Genomic DNA, 12,520 nt, shown 5'->3' on the forward strand with positions numbered 1-12,520 from the left:
CAACTATATGCCAATCAATTGGATAACCTGGAAGAAATGGATACATTCTTAGAAAAATACAATCTTCCAAGACTGAACCAGGAAGAAATAGAAACCATGAACAGACCAATCACAAGTACGGAAATTGAGGCAGTGATTAAAAATCTCCCAACACACAAAAGCCCAGGACCAGATGGATTCACAGGCGAATTCTATCAAACATTTCGAGAAGAGTTAACACCTATCCTTCTCAAACTCTTCCAAAATATTGCAGAAGGCGGAGCACTCCCAAACTCATTCTATGAGGCTACCATCACCCTGATACCAAAACCAGGCAAAGATGTCACAAAAAAAGAAAATTACAGACCAATATCACTGATGAATATAGATGCAAAAATCCTCAACAAAATACTAGCTAACAGACTGCAACAGCACATTAAAAAAATCATCCACCATGATCAAGTGGGGTTTATCCCTGGGATGCAAGGATTCTTCAATATATGCAAATCAATCAACGTGATACATCATATCAACAACTTGAAGGATAAAAACCATATGATCATTTCAATAGATGCAGAAAAAGCTTTTGACAAAGTTCAACATCCATTTATGATAAAAGCTCTCCAGAAAATGGGCATAGAAGGAAATTACCTCAACATAATAAAAGCCATATATGAAAAACCAAAAGCCAACATTGTTCTCAATGGGGAAAAACTGGAAGAATTCCCTCTAAGAACAGGAACAAGACAAGGGTGTCCACTCTCACCACTGTTATTCAACATAGTTTTGGAAGTGTTAGCCACAGCAATCAGAGAAGAAAAAGAAATCAAAGGAATCCAAATTGGAAAAGAATTAAAATTGTCACTCTTTGCAGATGACATGATATTATATATAGAAAACCCTAAAGACTCTACCAGAGAACTGCTAGCACTAATTGATGAGTTTAGTAAAGTAGCAGGATACAAAATTAATGCACAGAAATCTCTTGCATTCCTATACACTAACAATGGAAGAGCAGAAAGAGAAATGAAGGAAACTCTCCCATTCACCATTGCAACCAAAAGAATAAAATACCTAGGAATAAACCTGCCTAAGGAGGCAAAAGATCTGTATGCAGAAAACTTTAAGACATTGATGAAAGAAATCAAAGACGACACAAACAGATGGAGGGACATACAATGTTCCTGGATTGGAAGAATCAACATCGTGAAAATGACTGTACTACCCAAAGCAATTTACAGATTCAATGCAATCCCTATCAAATTACCAATGGCATTTTTCACAGAACTAGAGCAAGAAATCTTACGATTTGTATGGAAATGCAAAAGACCCCGAATAGCCAAAGCCATCTTGAGAAGGAAAAATGGAGTTGGTGGAATCACGCTTCCTGACTTCAAACTATACTACAAGGCCATAGTGATCAAGACAGTATGGTACTGGCACAAAAATAGAAAGGACGATCAATGGAATAGAATAGAGAACTCAGAAGTAAGCCCAAACACATATGGGCACCTTATCTTTGACAAAGGAGGCACGAGTATACAATGGAAAAAAGACAGCCTCTTCAATAAGTGGTGCTGGGAAAATTGGACAGCAACTTGTAAAAGAATGAAATTAGAACACTTCCTAACACCATACACAAAAATAAACTCCAAATGGATTAAAGACCTACATGTAAGGCCAGACACTATAAAACTCCTAGAGGAAAACATAGGCAGAACACTCTTTGACATCCATCAAAGCAAGATCCTTTTGGACCCACCTCCTAGAATCATGGAAATAAAATCAAGAATAAACGAATGGGACCTCATGAAACTTAAAAGTTTTGCACAGCGAAAGAAACCATAAACAAGACTAGAAGGCAACCCTCAGAATGTGAAAAAATAATTGCCTATGAAACAACGGACAAAGGATTAACCTCCAAAATATACAAGCAGCTCATGCAGCTTCATACCAAAAAAGCAAATAACCCAATCCACAAATGGGCGGAAGACCTAAATAGACATTTCTCCAAAGAAGACATACAGATGGCCAACAAACACATGAAAAGATGCTCAACATCACTAATCATCAGAGAAATGCAAGTCAAAGCCACAATGAGGTATCACCTCACACCAATCAGAATGGCCATCATCACAAAGTCGGAAACCACAAATGTTGGAGAGGGTGTGGAGAAAAGGGAACTCTCCTGCACTGTTGGTGGGACTGTAAGTTGGTACAGCCACTATGGAAAACAATTTGGAGGTTCCTTCAAAAACTACAAATAGAACTACCATATGATCCAGTCATCCCACTCCTGGGCATATACCCAAAGAAAACCATAATCCCAAAAGAAACTTGCACCATAATGTTTATTGCAGCACTCTTTACAATAGCCAGGACATGGAAGCAACCGAAATGCCCATCAACAAATGAATGGATACAGAAGATGTGGCATATATATACAATGGAATATTACTCAGCTCTAAAAAGGGATGAGATGGAGCTATATGTAATGAGGTGGATAGAACTACAATCTGTCATACATAGTGAAGTAAGTCAGAAAGAGAAGGACAAATATTGTATGCTAACTCACATATACGGAATCTAAAAATGGTACTGATGAACTCAGTGACAAGAACAAGGACGCAGATACAGAGAATGGACTGGAGAACTCGGGGTATGGGAGGGGGCGGGGGGTGAAGGGGAAACTGAGAAGAAGCGAGAGAGTAGCACAGACATATATATACTACCAACTGTAAAATAGATAGTCAGTGGGAAGTTGTTGTATAACAAAGGGAGTCCAACTCGAGGATGGAAGATGCCTTAGAGTACTGGGGCAGGGAGGGTAGGGGGGACTCGAGGGGGGGCATCACGGAAGGGAGGGAATATGGGGATATGTGTATAAAAACAGTTGATTGAACCTGGTGTACCCCCCAAAAAATAAAAAAATAAAAAAATAAAAAATAAAAATAAAAAAAATGTTAAAAAAAAAATAAAAAGTACTACAAAAAAGGAATCCTGGTCTATCAACTGGGAATATGGGTACTTTTTAAATCCAGAATCCTCATACTATATACTGTTCATCATTCTGTAGCATTGATTTCAGTGATCAGTGACAATGTTCCGTGATGAAGTTGACCCTACTGCTTAATTCTCTATAGTGTCCACATGGGACCTAATTTTCTACTGTGAGGTGAATATCCAGTACAGTTCCCTTCCCCCATCAGTGAATGCCCCCAACCAAGTTTTCCTCCACTGGTAGAAGATACAGACAAATTAATTTTTTTAAAATTTAATCCTTCACATTGTGTCATGTGACATGCAAAAATTTCTTACCAAACACCTGATGTAAGATATTGAGTCCAAATTGCTCGCCCAGATTGTCTCTTTACCTTGACCCTGAGGGATAATGAAAGAGAAATTCAAGCATACCTATATTTTTGTTTCTAGAATGCCAGTTTCTTCTTCTTTTTTAATTGAAGTATATTTGAAATGCAGCATTGTGTAAATTTAAGCTGTATGTGTTAACTAGATACATTTATAGTGTAATATGATTGCCACTGTAGTGATAATTAGGGAGGGTCTCTTTCAAAACATAATTAGAATTGCTTTTTAGTGGATGGACTATTAGGTTCTAGTCTCTTAGCATGTCTGATTACAATATATCATCTATATTCACTATACTATGTATTCGATCTCTAGGACATATTTACCACTTGTTGAAAGTTTGTACAGTTGAAAAACATGTTCTAACTCTCCCCCATAATCCCCTAGTAACCATTCACTCTGTTTTTATGAGTTTGGCTTTTCTTAGATTCCATGTATAAGGGATATCATACAGTATTTGTCTTTCTCTGACTGTTACTCAACCTAATGCCTTTTTCCTAGGCATTTTATTGTTTTTAAAGCTATTAAAATGGGCTAGTTTCCTTCATTTCTTTTTCAGATGTTTCACTTTTCATATATGGAAATCTTGATTTCTGTATGTTCTTTTTTTTTTTTTTTAATTTTTCAACTTTACCGATTTTTAAAATTTTCCAGCAGTTTTGGGTTGAGTCTTTTGGATTTTCTATATGTAAAATTATATCATTTGGAAATGGTGGCAATTTACTTCTTTTTGATTTGGAAGCCTTTCATTTCTTTGTCTTGCCTAATTGCCCTAGATAGGACTTCCAGTGCTATATTGAATAAGAGTGATGAGAGTGGGTATCCTTGTCTTGACAATGATCTTAGAGAAAAATCTTTCAATTTTTCACCATTGAGTAGAGTGTTAGTTGTGGGTTTGTCGTATATGGCCTTTATTATGTTGAGTTATGTTTCTTCTATATGCAATAGGTTAAGGGTTTTTAAATCATGAAAGGATGTTTTATTCTGACAAATGCTTTTCCTACATGTATTGAGGTGATCATGTAATTTTTATCTTTCATTCTATTAATGAGATGTATGATATTTGTTGATTTGCATATGTTGAACCATCCTTGCATCCCAGGGATGAATCTCCCTTAGTCATCATGGATAATGCTTTTAATGTGTTCTTGAATTTGGCTTACTAATATCCTTTATCTATATTCATCAGGTATATGGGTCTACAGTTTTCTTTCCTTGTACTGTCCTTATCTGGCTTTGGTATCAGGGTAATGCTGGCCTTGTAGAATGTGTTTGAAAGTATGTCTTTCTCTTCAATTGTTTGGAAGGGTTTGAGAAGAATCAGCATTAATTCTTTAAATGTTTGGTAGAGTTCAGCAATGAAGCCATCTTGTCCTGGGGTACTCTGTGTTGGGTTTTTTAAATTTACTGTTTTAATTTCTTTATTATTGGTCTGTTTAAATTTTCTATTTTTTTCTGATTCAGTCTTGGTCAGTTTTGTGTTTCTAGGGATTTATTCATTTCTTCTAAGTTATCTAATTTGTTGGCATATAATTGTTCATAGCCTCTTATGCTCCTGAGTATTTCTATAGTATCAGTTGCGATACTTTCTCTTTCATTTACAGTTTTAGTCTTTTTTTCTTTAGCTAAAGGTTTGTTGATTTTTTTCAAAAAAAATTTTTTTATTTAAGCTCTTTATTGGAATATAATTGCTTTACAATGCTGTGTCAATTTTTAAGGTACATGAAAATGAATTAGCTGTATTTATACACATATCCCCACCCTCCCACGATTCCCTCCCACCCTCCCTATCCTGGCCCTCCAAGTCATCACCCATCATCGAGTTTGTCTCTTTATGCTATGTGGGAACTTCCCACAAGCTATCTATTTTACATGTGGTGGTGTATATATGTCAAAGCTATACTCTCACTTCGTCCCAGCTTCCCCATTGCCCCCCCACCCAACCCTGTGTCCTCAAGTCCATTCGTTATATCTGCGTCTTTATTTTTGCCCTGTCACTGGGTTCATCAGTACCATTTTTTTTTTTAAGATTCCATATATATGAGTTAGCATACGGTATTTGTTTTTCTCTCTCTGACTTTTACTTTGCTCTGTGTGGCCAACTCTAGGTCTATCCACCTCATTACAAATAACTCAATTTCATTCTTTTTTATGGCTGAGTAATATTCCATTGTATATATATGCCACATCTTCTTTATCCGTTCATCTGTTAATGGGCATTTAGGTTGCTTCCACATCCTGGCTATTGGAAACAGTGCTGCAATGAACATTATGGTACATGTTTCTTTGTGGATTATGGTTTGCTTCGGTTATATGCCCAGTAGTGGGATTGCTGGGTCATATGGTAGTTCCATTTTTAGTTTTTTTAAGGGACCTCCAAACTCTTTTCCATAGTGGCTGTACCAACTTACATTCCCACCAACAGTGCAGGGGGGTTCCCTTTTCTCCCCACCCTCTTCAGCATTTATTGTTTCTAGATTTTTTGGTGATGGCCATTCTGACCGGTATGAGGTGATACCTCATTGTGGCTTTGGCTTGCATTTCTCTAATGAGTAGTGATGTTGAGCATCTTTTCATGTGTTTGTTAGCCATCTGCATGTCTTCTTTGGAGAAATGTCTATTTAGGTCTTCTGCCCATTTGTGGGTTGGGTTATTTGCTTTTTTGGTATTAAGCTGCATGAGCTGCTTGTATATTTTGGAGATTAATCCTCTGTCCGTTGCTTCATTGGCAAATATTTTCTCTCATCTGAGGGTTGTCTTCCTGTCTTGTTTATGGTTTCTTTTGCTGTGCAAAAGCTGTTAAGTTTCATTAGGTCCCATTTGTTTCTTCATGATTTCATTTCTATTATTATGGGAGGTGGGTCACAAAGGATCTTGCTTTGGTTTGTCATAAAGTATTCTGCCTATGTTTTCCTCTGAGAGTTTTATAGTGTCTGGCCTTACATTTAGGTCTTTAATCCTTTTTGAGTTTATTGTTGTGTATGGTATTAGGGAGTGTACTAATATCATTCTTTTACATGTAGCTGTCCAATTTTCCCAGCACCACTTATTGAAGAGGTCTTTTTTTCCATTGTATATTCTTGCCTCCTTTGTCAAAGATAAGGTGCTCATATGTGCCTGGATTTATCTCTGGGCTCTATATTGTGTTCCATTGATCTATATTTCTGTTTTTGTGCCAGTACTATACTGTCTTGATCACTGCAGCCTTGTAGTATAGTTTGAAGTCAGGAAGCCTGATTCCACCAATCTGTCTTTCCGTCTCAAGATTGATTTGGCTATTCGGAGTCTTTTGTGCTTCCATACAAATCATAAAATTTCTTGTTCTAGTTCTGTGAAAAATGCCATTGGTAATTTGATCGGGATTGCATTGAATCTGTAAATTGCTTTGGGTAGTATAATCATTTTCACAATATTGATTCTTCCAATCCAAGAACACGGTATGTCCCTTCATCTGTTTGTATTGTCTTTGATTTCTTTCATCAGTGTCTTATAGTTTTCTGCATACAGGTCTTTGCCTCTTTAGGCAGATTTATTCCTAGGTATTGTATTCTTTTGGTTGTAATGGTAAGTGGGAGTGTCTCCGTAATTTCTTTCTGCTCTTTCATTGTTAGTGTATAGGAATGCAAGAGATTTCTGGGTATTAATTTTATATCCTGCTACTTTACTAAATTCTTCGGTTAGAGCTAGCAGTTTTCTGGTAGAGTCTTTAGGATTTTCTATGTATAATATGTCATCTGCAAAAAGTGACAATTTTACTTCTTTTCCAATTTAGATTCCTTTTATTTCTTTTTCTTCTCTGATTGCTGTGGCTAAAACTTCCAAAATTATGTTAAATAATAGTGGTGAGAGTGGGCCCCCTTGTCTTGTTCCTGTTCTTAGAGGGATTGCATTCAGTTTTTCACCATTGAGAATGATGTTGGCTGTTGGTTTGTCACATATGGCTTTTATTATGTTGAGGTAACTTCCTTCTATGCCCATTTTCTGGAGAGTTTTTATCATAAATGGATGTTTGACTTTGTCAAAAGCTTTTTCTGCATCTGTTGAGATGATCATATGGTTTTTATCCTTCAATTTGTTAATCTGATGTATGACATTGATTGATTTGCGTGTATTGAAGAATCCTTGCATCCCAGGGATAAACCCCACTTGATCATGGTGTATGATCTTTTTAATGTGCTGTTGGATTCTGTTTGCGAGTATTTTGTTGAGGATTTTTGCATCTATATTCATCAGTGATATTGGCCTGTAATTTTCTTTTTTTGTGACATCTTTGCCTGGTTTTGGTATCAGGGTGATGGTAGCCTTGTAGAATGAGTTTGGGAGTGTTCCTCCTTCTGCTATATTTAGGACGAGTTTGAGAAGGATGGATGTTAGCTCTTCTCTAAATATTTGATAGAATTCACATGTGAATCCATCTGGCCCTAGGCTTTTGTTTGTTGTGAGGTTTTTAGTCACAGTCTCAATTTCAGTGCTTGTGATTTGTCTGTTCATATTTTCTATTTCTTCCTGGTTCAGTCTTGGAAGATTGTACTTTTCTAAGAATTTATCCATTTCTTCCAGGATATTCAATTTATTGGTATATAGTTTCTTTTAGTAGTCTCTCATGATCTTTTGTATTTCTGTGGTGTCCATTGTTACTTCTCCTATTTCATTTCTAATTCTGTTGATTTGCATCTTCTCCCTTTTTTTCCTGATAAGTCTGGCTCATGGTTTATCGATTTTGTGTATCTTCTCAAAGAACCAACTTTTAGTTTTATTTATCTTTGCTATTGTTTCTTTCATTTCTTTTTCATTTATTTCTGCTCTGATCTTTATGATTTCTTTCCTTCTGCTCACTTTGGGGTTTTTTGTTCTTCTTTCTCTAATTGTTTTAGGTGTAAGTTTAGGTTGTTTATTCAAAAATTTTCTTGTTTCTTGTGATAGGATTGTATTGGTATAAACTTCCCTCTTGGAACTGCTTTTGCTGTGTCCCATAGGTTTTGGGTCATTGTGTTTTCATTGTCATTTGTTTCTAGATATTTGTTTGATTTCCTCTTTGATTTTTATAATGACTTCTTGATTGTTTAATAGTATATTGTTTAGCCTCCATGGGTTTGTATTTTTTACAGTTTTTTCATGTAATTGATATCTAGTCTCATGCCATTGTGGTCAGAGAAGATGCTTGATATGATTTCAATTTTAGTGAATTTACTGAGGCTTGATTTATACCTGTGATCTATCCTGGAGAATGTTCCATGTGCACTTGAGAAGAAAGTGTGTTCTGTAGTTTTTGGATTGAATGTCCTATAAATATCAATTAAGTCAAGATGATCTAATGTGTCATTTAAAGCTTGTGTTTCCTTATTAATTTTCTGTGTGGATGATCTGTCCATTGGTGTAAGTGAGGTGTTAAAGTCACCTACTATTGTGTTACTGTTGATGTCCCCTTTTATGTCTGTTCGTACTTGCCTTATGTATTGAGTTGCTGCTATGTTGGGTACATAGATATTTGCAATTGTTATATCTTCTTCTTGGATTGATCCCTTGATCATTATGTATTGTCCTTCCTTGTCTTTTGTAATAGCCTTCACTTTAAGGTCTAATTTGTCTGATATGAGTATTGCTACTCCAGCTTTCTTTTGATTTACATTTGCATGGAATGTCTTTTTCCATCCCCTTACTTTCAGTGTATATGTGTCCCTAGGGCTGAAGTGGGTTTCTTGTAGGCAGCGTATAGAAGGGTCTTGTTTCTGTATCCATTCAGCCAGTCTGTGTCTTTTGGTTGGAGCACTTAATCCATTTACATTTAAGGTAATTATGACATGTATGTTCCTATGACCATTTTCTTAATTGTTTTGGCTGTGTTTTTGTAGGTCTTTTCCTTCTCTTGTGTTTCTGCCTAGAAGAGTTCCTTTAGCAGTTGTTGTAAGGCTGGTTTGATGGTGCCGAATTCTCTTAACTTTTGCTTGTCTGTAAAGCTTTTGATTTCTCTGTCAAATCTGAATGAGATTCTTCCTGGGTAGGGTGTTTTTGGCTGTATGTTTTTCTCTTTTAAGACTTTAATAATCTCCTGCCACTCCCTTCTGGCCTGCAGAGTTTCTGCAGAGAGATCAGCTGTTATCCTTATAGGTTTTATCTTATGTGCTATTTCTTGCTTTTCTCTTGCTGCTTTTAATATTTTTTCTTTGTGTTTAATTGTCATTAGTTTGATTAATATGTGCCTCTGCGTGTTTCTCCTTGGGTTTATTCTGTATGGGACTTTCTTCACTTCTTGGATTTGGTTTACTATTTCCTTTTCCATGTGGGGGAAGTTTTCCACAATAATCTCCTCAAATATTTTTTCAGACCCTTTCTTTTTTTCTTTATTTCTTCTGGGACGCCTATGATTCAAATGCTTAATGTTATCCCCAAGGTCTCTGAGTCTGTCTTCCATTCTTTTTATTTTTTCTTTTTCCTGCTCTGTGGCACTTATTTCCCCCATTCTGTCTTTCCACTCCCTTACTCATTCTTCTGCCTCAGTTATTCTGCTGTGTATACCATCTAGAGTATTTTTAATTTCAGTTATTGTGTCTCTCATTACTGTTTGTTTTCTCTTTAGTTCTAGGTCCTTATTAAATATTTATTGTATTTTCCCCATTTTGTTTTTGAGATTTTGGATCAGCTTTACTATCATCACTCTGAATTCTTTTTCAGGCAATTTTCCAATTTCTTCTTCATGTATTTGCTCTTGTGCATTTTTATCTTGCTCCTTTGCCTGCAAGGTATTTCTTTGTTTTCTGATTTTATCTAGCTTATAGTATTTGCAATCTCCTTTCCCTATGCTGCCTAGTCATAATTCCTCTTATCTCTGATTTGTTTAGCTTGAAGTGTCAAGCACTGGAGCTTGCTGGCCTTTGGTTGGATTTGGAGCTTGGTGTTGAGAATCAAAACTCTGGGGGAGCACTTGCTGATTAATATTCCATGGGGTCAGGAGTTCTCTGATGGTCCAATGTCCTGGACTCCACTCTGCTGTCTCAGAGATCCAGGTTTGACCCCTGGCTGGGGCACCAAGACCCTGGAAGCTGCACGGCGTGGAGAAAAAGGAGGTAGAAGGAGAGGGAAGAAAAAAGGGAAGAAGGGGAAGGGAAAGACAGGTCCTCAAGACTGGTGGTAAAAGCAACTCTAATCAGTCAAAAGTACACAAGGAGATGTGCACACTTGCACTTACAAAAAGAGAAGAGGAAAAGAAACCAAAGAGAAGAGAAAACAATAGTGAGCAAAGAAAAGAAAGAAGAGTACTCATACAATTACAAGCAAATCCACATACAAATATATACAGTAAAGATTAAACTAACAAATACCTAAAACCAGAAACAAAACAAACATACCAAGGAGTCCTCCAATACTCTAGGTAGGGCTCTGCCCCTGCTGTGGAGAGGACTGTGGAGAGCTCAGACTGTGGTCTGGTGTTAGTCCTGTGTGTATTTGTCCCCACAGTCCCCAGTTGCCCTCTATGTCTACAGTCTCTGTTGTAGAAACACTCATCTATTCAGGTGATCCACAGATGCAGGGTCTATCAAGTCTATTGTGGGCATTAAATCTGTTCCTCCTGCAGCTGTTTCTCTTTCTCTTCTTTGGTTCTGCGGTCCTTGGGGATCAATTTTGGTTTTAGTCCCTACTTGGCGTGTGGGTTGCTCTCCACAGTCGGTTCCCTGCCCAGACAAGAGGGGGTGAAAGAGGGTGACTGGGGCTCACTTGCAAATTCAGGTTGGGTGGTAGGGAGGGATATGGCAGTCTAACTGAAATCTGCACGAGTGCTTGTAGCAGCAGAGGTCAGTGTGAGCCTGAGATGTGCTGTGCATTCTCCCAGGGAAGTTGGTCCTGATCGTGGGAACTTTGTGTTGTTGGGCTTCGCCTGCAGCCAGGAGGGTGTGGCCAATGACTTGCCTTATGCACAGGACCCTTGGCGGCAGCAGCTGGGCAGGCAGTGGGGCCTGGCGGTGCATGGCGGGGGAGAGGAGCGGAGCAGCTAGCAGGCAGGCAGGCAGTGGGCGGAGGCCCAGTGGTGTGTGGCAGGGTGGGGGCGTGGGGTCCGGTGGGCAGGCTTTTCAATACAGCAGCCATGAGTCGCACTGCTTCGCAGCCTGTGAGCTCATGGAGAGGGAAGTTCTTCCCAAGCAAATGTCCGAAGCAAATGTCCCCTGCCTCTCCATCTCGCCCAGTATTTTCCCAAAATCCCTCCTAGCTTGCTGGCCCACCTGCCCCCCAGGCTGTTCTCATGCAGCCAGCCCCAGCTCTCTCCCTGGTGTCTGTTCTCCGAAGCTCAAGCCTTAGTGCCCAGCCCCCAACGCCACCGCGGGTGAGCAGATTAGCTTCTCTGGCTGGGGAGTGCTGCCTGAATCCTTCATGCAGGGATCACTCCTCTCTGCCCTTGGCACACCTGCCATTGCTCTCTCTTCTGGGGGCTTCGAGGCTCTCCCTGTCCTTCCCTGCCAGTGAGGGGGCTCCCCAATGTGTGGGAGCCTTCTCCCCCCTCACAGCTCCCTCCCAGAGGGGCCGGTCTCCTCAGGATTTCTTCGTCTCTTTTTTTCCCCTTCTTTCCTTTGTGCTATCCAATTACGTGGAAATTCTCTTGCCTTTTTGGCAGTCTGAGGTCTCCTGCCAGCATTCGGAATGTATTCTGCAGTAGATGCCCCACAAGTAGATGTATTTTTGATGTATTTGTGGGGAGGAAGGTGATCTCCATGTCCTACTCCTCTGCCATCTTTTTTGCGCCCCCTGTGTTTGTGTTTTATGTCCTTGAGTCTCTTCATGTTTTCTCAGTTATTTCAGTGGTGTGTATTTTTAGATTCCACCTAGAAGTGGTATCATATGATATTTGACTTTCTGATTCTCACTAACTTGACTTAGATCAACCTATACTTCATAAAACTAAGTTCCTGCCAATGGCATTATTTCATTCTCGTACATGGTGGAGTCATATTCCAGTGTGTATATGTATCTCTTCTTTGCTATCTGCTCATCTGTCCAAGGACATTTTGTACGTCTCCATATCTCGGGTCTTGTAAATGGTGCTGCAGTGCAATGCATGCGTGTCTGTGTGTTTTCAGATTCTGGTTTCAACACATACACTCTTAGTCGTGGGACTCTTAGCTCATTCAGTATCTCAGTGTTTATGTTTTAAAGGCACTTCCATAATGTTCTCTATAGTGGC

The sequence above is a fragment of the Hippopotamus amphibius genome, chromosome 5, assembly GCF_030028045.1.
Source record: "Hippopotamus amphibius kiboko isolate mHipAmp2 chromosome 5, mHipAmp2.hap2, whole genome shotgun sequence".
Taxonomy (NCBI): domain Eukaryota; kingdom Metazoa; phylum Chordata; class Mammalia; order Artiodactyla; family Hippopotamidae; genus Hippopotamus; species Hippopotamus amphibius.